Genomic DNA, 7110 nt, shown 5'->3' with positions numbered 1-7110 from the left:
TTGTCTAAGAAAAATTCTTATTACTAAAATTATGAGGTTCTTTTCTTGTACAGTTAGAAGGAGTGCTGTATAGATAGACTCCAGTCAAGAGGGGGGTCAGGAGGGACTGCTTTATTGTATATCAAGAAGGGTGTGCTATGTATGAATTTATGGGAGGTGCTGTATAAAAATGTATGCGGGGACACTCTTTATCAGGAGTGTTCTATATAGTTCTTAAATTAATATAACATCACTATACAGTAAAAATAAACTGTGTTATTATTACGTAGTATAGAGATGTGCTGTAAATTGAAGGCATAGCGCATTCTGCAGAATTGCATCACAACTTCACCTATTGAAGAATCCACTATGCACCTAGTACATTAATATACAGTGCCACCCTTATTTATATTCTTTTCCACTAATATACAGGCAGTCCCCGGGTTACATACAAGATAGGGTCTGTAGGTTTGTTCTTAAGTTGAGTTTGTATGTAAGTCGGAACTGTATATTTTATCACTGTAATCCCAGCCAGAACTTTTTTGGTCTCTGTGACAATTGGATTTTAAAAATGTTGAGTTGTCATAAGAATCAATATTAACACTAAAGCTTCATTACAGACACATGTGATAACTGTTATAGCTGTTTATTGTAGCCTAGGACTAAAGTACAATAAATTACCAATATCCAGAGGTCCGTTTGTAACTAGGGGTCGTATGTAAGTCGAGTGTTCTTATGTAAGGGACCGCCTGTACAGTGAATCTTATAATTGTCCTTATTATGTCCTTATTACGGCATCCCTTATTTATTTATATACATTGCCAACCCTTAATTTTATATATGGAGCACTAGCAGCCCTCTTATTGAACTATATACAACCAAAGCAGACCCATGTTTGAATATATACCAAACAGCAGCTTCCTTGTTTAACGAGAACTTGTCACCAGGGACCTCATTTTCACTAAAGTTAGGTTACAGAAGCCCATTACAGCTGCATTGCAAATATGCCTTTCTGCCTTCTCTAAGCATTTGCATTGCAACATAATTGTGTGTTCTAACTTAACTTGCACCCTGACAGAATACTCTGTGTAGTCCGAGGGGTTGGGCTTTGGTTTGAATGCATTTAAAAAAACAGCACATGCTGCAAACTTCTCAGCTGTAGGCCCCACCTTTGTACAGCTACTCCCGCCTGCTTCTTCACAGAGTTCACATTGTGGGAAGGAGGAGCTGTACAGGAGCAAAAAGGAGCTGAGGAGTGAGCAGCACAGACAATGTTGTTTTTTGAAATGCTTCCAAACCAAAGCCCAACCCATAGGACAACAGAGAAGATTCTGTCAGGGGTCAAGGTAAGTTATAACACACAATTATATTATAATGCAAATGCTTAGAGAAGGCAGTAAGGCATATTTACACTGCAGCTGTAATGGGTTTTGTCATTAGTGAAAATGAGATCCCTGGTGACAGGTTCCTTTTAAATATATAAACTACCCCTAGACAGTTGGTAGTGCTAAATAATAATTATAATATAGTAATAAAATAGCATCACCCTTACCGGGCAAAGATCCTACAGCTGTCTCCTCCCAACTTTTCTGCTGTGCTGCTGCTATAGGTGTTACTGCATGATTACATTATTGGGGCACAGGACACTGTCAGACGCAGTGATATAATTGCAATGAAAAACATACATAGGGCAATGATGTTCTTATGCTGCTGTAATGGCCCGCCGCACATTTCACAATACCAGTTTCATACCCTTCATATATAGGTAAAATATAGCCAGCTAATCCTTTAGTCTGTGTAACTCTATAAAAAGTTTCCTTTAACCACTTAACGACAAGGCCCTTTTTCATTTTTTGTGTCATTTTTCACTCCTCACATTCAAAAATCCATACATTTTATTATATTTCCATGTAAAGAACTGTATGAAGGCTTGTTTTCTGCATGACGGTATTTAATATTCCACATCATGTACTGGGAAGCAGGAAAAAAATTCCAACTGCAGGGAAATTGGTGAAAAAATGCATTTGTGCCTTTCTGTTGTGGGCTTGAATTTTACAGATTTTGACACATGACATTTTTTATGCTACAATTTATGCTACAATTATGCTAGAATTTTTTATATTTTTCAAAATGGCAAAAAAGTGGCACTTTTGAATTTGGGCGCATGTTTCCGTTATGGGGTTAAACACCGGGAATAATCGTTATTATATTTTGATTGATCGGACATTTTGGGACACGGCGATACCGAACATGTTTATGATTTTTACTATTTATTTACTTTTATATGTGATCTAAGGAAGAGGGGGTCATTTAAACTTTAATTTTTTTAACTATTTTTTCACATTTTTTATAACATTATTTCAGAACCACCAGGGTACTTTAACCCTGCAGGGTCTGATTGCTGATACTATATACTGCAATGCTACTGTATTGCAGTATATAGCAATATTACTGATGATCCATAATAGCTGCCATCTTCTGGCTATTAGCAATCATTACACATGGCAAGCCTACAAGTCTCAATGAGACTGTAGGCTGTCATGGCAACCGATCGCATGTAATGGTAAGTTAGGTGCTGTGATCGGGTTCGACCACGGCACTTAACAGGTTAACTGCCGAGATAGGTGCCAGCACCTTCAGCGGCAGTAACAGGCGGGCGTCAGCTGTATTATACAGCCGACACCCGCTGTATATGGAGAGAGCTCAGCCCGTGAACTCTCTCCATACACCCCTCGCAGCACGAGGACGATATCGTTCGTCCTGGTGCACAAAGGTGTTACAAACATGTTCTTTGCCTTCAACATGATATATTCATTCCTTAGTAACTTTACCATCTACTGTCTATATTGCAGCTGCATTACACCTCCCTTGTAAGGAAATGTGTACATTGTGAACAATAGGATGTAATGTTTATTAATAGAGTTCACAAAACCTTGCGGCTTGAACATTCTAGAGAGAGAGAAGGTTTTTTCTGTGAGTGCTGAGTAACATTACCTGTTGCCTCTGTCGAGTTGGTGTTCTTTCAGGTTGCAGCGAGTTCAGCACTGAAGTCAAGCTTTCTCCAACTCAGAATGTGCCCTCTGACATAATTTAACAAACTTCTGAAAAAATAGTTATGATGCTCTTGGACCCAGGACTGTCAAAAACAGCAACTTTTATAGTAAAAAGAAGTTAGAAAAAGACATCAGTTCATCAAGTCCAGCCTGCAAGGCTGATGCCTATTGGCACAAAGCAGGAAAAAAAATCCTTCCCTACCCCTAATAAGGCAGTTAGAATAACTCCTTGGATCGATAGAAACTACTAAAAAAATATTCTATTCCCATACAAAGTGATATTATTGGTCTCTAGAAAGGCATCCAGCCTCCTCTTGAACATGTTCAAATTATCAGCCATTACTACATCTTGTGCCAGAGAGTTCCATAGTCTCACCGCTCTTACAGTAAAGAACCTTTGTCTATGGCTATGGTAGAATCACCTCTCCTCTAGGCTTAGAGGATACCCCCTTGTCCTGTAATATATATATATATATTTATATATATATAAAAATCACTCCCGACTGCACTTTAACAGTTAACCCCTTCCCGACATTTGACGTAATAGTACTGCATCGCGGGAGGTGCGTTCCCGCAAAATGCAGTACTATTACGTCAAGCTTCTGGCGCCGGCTCCTGAACGGAGCCGGCGCCAGAAGCTGCGGGTGTCGGCTATATATTATAGCTGACACCCCCCTCTAACACCCGTGATCGGAGATTTCTCCGATCGCGGGTGTTAGAGGCATTTAAAGTTAACTAAAGTTGAATCGGACCCCCCGCGGCGCTTACCGGGGGGGGGTCCGCTGCTCCGATCGCAGCCCCGGGACTGCCGGTGCCCGGGGCTGCGAGATCTCCCTCCGGAAGCCGGGTCCGTGCCTCCTGGCAGGACCCGGCTGTAAGACACTGGGCATGCGCAGCATGCTCAGTGTCTTACATTACACAGTGCAATACATCTGTATTGCACTGTGTAACCTGTAAAAAAGCTTGAACAAGTGATCAGAAGATCACTTGTTCAAGCTTAGATGTCAGTAACAGTAAAAAAAGTTAAAATAAATAAATAAAGGTTTTTTACAATAAAAATAAATAATAAAAGAAAGTGAAAGTCCCCCCAAACACCACATTTCCCTTTACACAAGTAATAAAGTATAAAAAACACTAAATCACGAAAAAAAACCCACTTATTTGGTATCGATGCGTCCGTAACAATCTGTACAATAAATCCTAATCATAATTGGACCCGCTCGGTGAACGTGGTAAAAAAAAAAAACCAAAAACTTGCCAAAAATTCAAACTTTTTATCAAATTGCTTTACAAAAAATGTTCTAAAAAGTGATCCGAAAAAGTTACAAGCACCAAAATGATACCAATAAAAAGAGCAACTTGTCACGCAAAAAATAAGCTTACAACTAGCTCCGTAAACCAAAAAATACTATAATTATAATTAAAAATAAAACTATATAAATGAGGTATCACCGTAATCGTAGTGATCCGTAGAATAAAGATAATATATTATTGTTATGCTACAGTGAACACCCCCCCCCCCAAAAAAAATGCTAAAAATCCAAAAGAAGAATTGATGATTTTATTTTCCTCCACATGTAAAATGTTAATACAATTGCTTCAATAAGCTAAAAACCCACTAAAATTAAGTTTTTTTTACAGTGCATCTCGTCTCGCAAAAAATAAGCCCTTATTTGTCTAAATTGCTTAAAAAATAAATAAAGATTGTATAGCCTATTCCCAACGAGCGTTATAGAACGGTGCGGCGGGTAGTGACTTGCCAACACCGGTCAGGGTAAGACGGCGGCTGTTCACTGATCGGGGTAAGACGGCGGCTGTTCCTGACAGCCATCCATCCTGCCCCATGGACCAGAAGGGTTACGTCCCCCCCACACACCCCCAGTTTATTATCGCTGCTATTGGCTCATCAATTCAGATGAGCCAATAGCAGCGAATTTACTTATGACGTCAGTAATACCGGTCACCATGTCTGTAGACACGGTGACCGGGGCAGCGTGGCGGCTGTTCCTGACAGCCACCAATTTTGCCTTGCGGTCCAGAGGGGTTTTGTTGCCCCCCTCTGTCCATGTTTGCCGCTATTGGCTCGTCGATTTGGTCCAGCCAAAAGCAGCAATATTCGTCACAATGGGCATTGCTATGGTGAATAAGAGCAACACTTGGCGATAATTTCCCTACGAAAAACGAAGATATGGTACAAAAGTGCTGGCCGTGCACATTGTACAGATGATGCTGTACAACTCTTACGAGCTGTTCCAATGTGCATGTCCTGTCGTATCATTTCTCCGTTTTCAAGAGGAAGATATTAGGAAACTAATATTGGGACAAGAAGGACGGGGCCACAGTACCTCTGGTTTAGATGTTCCTGTGTTTTGCCAGGACAGCATTTTCCCGGTGAATTCTGCTGCTTCTAATGGTAGGACTCAATAAAGAGTCTGTTCCAAAAGAGGAGTTAGGATGGACACTATATACTAAGAGACCCATGACACCTCCAGAGTGACAAAAGTTTAGTTGGTCCCTTGATATATACTACCTCCTTATACACTAGACATTCACAATTCACGCCCAACCTATTGTGAATTAATTTTGGTAAAATGAATAATTGTAACAACTGTTATGTCCCGTTGCTCCCTATACCCCTCCCTTATTTCATAAGGGGCGCCACATAACGGGCACTGAACTTTCCAGAAATAATTGCAATTTCCATCTTGGACTCCATTGCACATCATATTTGGAAACCACCTGTATGTTCAAAATGCTCATTTCACCACGTGTATTACACTACACCACATATTACACCTTGCTATATTCCCCAAGGGGTGTACATTCAACAATTAGGGTCACTTTTCGGGTTTTCCTCTGTTTTGGTACCACTACGGCTCTCCAAATGTATCCTGACACATGTGAAGGATTTCTTGCAAATTTGGCCTCTAAAAGACAAACATCCCTCTTTTCCTCTACTGTCCGCCCATAAAGCATTTTATATGCACATGTGGGGTACTTCTACACTCGGGAGAAATAGTTTTACACCTTTTTTGGGGTTATTTAATATATTATCCCTTGTGGCTTACATAAATTAGGGGTAAAGTGACATTTATAGGAAAATTTTCACCTTTTTAATGATTAGGGCCTAATTGGATCATTCACCTGTAGGGGCAAATACATATATTACACATTGCAAAATTCTCTAAGGGGTGTGCGTTCAAAAATTAGGGTCACTTTTCAGATTCTTCTCTGTTTTATACCACTAGGGTTCTCCAAAAGCATGTCAAACATTTCTGTCAAATTGGGCTTCTAAAAGGCAAACATTCCCCTTTCCTTTTACTGTGCACCCATACAACATTTTATATACACATGTGGGGTACTTCTACACTTGAGAGAAATAGGTTTACACATTTTGGGGGGTTATTACATTTTTTTATCCCTTGTGGCTATATAAAATTAGGAGTAAAATGACCTTTATAAGAAAATGGTCACCTTTTATCTATTTAAGTCCTAATTAAATCAAACACCTTTACGGACAAATACACATATTACACCTTGCTAAATTCTCTAAGGGGTGTGCTTTCCAAAATGGTGATACTTGTTGGGGTTCTGCTCTGTTTTGGTACCACTACGGCTCTCTAAATGCATCCTGACACATGTAAAGGATGTTTGTCAAATTTGGCTTCTAAAAGGCCAACGCCCCTCTTTCCCTTCTGAGCTTCACTGCGTACCCATACAACATTTTATTTGCATGTGTGGGGCAATTTTATACTCGGGAGAAATGCTAGTACACATTTTTTGGGGTTGTTTCATCTTTAATGCCTTATGGGATACAAAAATTAGCCGTAAAAGTGAATTTTTGGGAAAATGTTCACCTTTTTCCTTTTAGGGACCTAATTGAAGCAAACACCTGTAGGGGAAAATACACATATTACACCTTGCTGAATTCTCCAAAGGGTGCACTTTCCAAAATGGTGACACTTGTTGGGGTTCCCCTCTGTTTTGGGACCACTAGGGCTCTCCAAATGCATCCTGACACATGTAAAGGATGATTGTCAAATCTGGCTTCTAAAAGGCCAAAGCCCCTCTTTCCCTT

At 39.9% G+C, this 7110-nt stretch overlaps 1 long non-coding RNA gene across 1 annotated transcript in view; it reads right to left on the bottom strand.

Moving 5' to 3' along the window:
- LOC140121724 (uncharacterized) overlaps nt 1-7110 on the bottom strand; it is a 52989-nt gene that overhangs the window by 9212 nt on the left and 36667 nt on the right. The window lies entirely within an intron of this gene.

The sequence above is a fragment of the Engystomops pustulosus genome, chromosome 3, assembly GCF_040894005.1.
Source record: "Engystomops pustulosus chromosome 3, aEngPut4.maternal, whole genome shotgun sequence".
NCBI classification, from domain to species: Eukaryota; Metazoa; Chordata; class Amphibia; order Anura; family Leptodactylidae; genus Engystomops; species Engystomops pustulosus.
The sequence above is the reverse complement of the archived record's forward strand: the minus strand, read 5'-3'. Positions and strand labels throughout refer to the sequence as shown.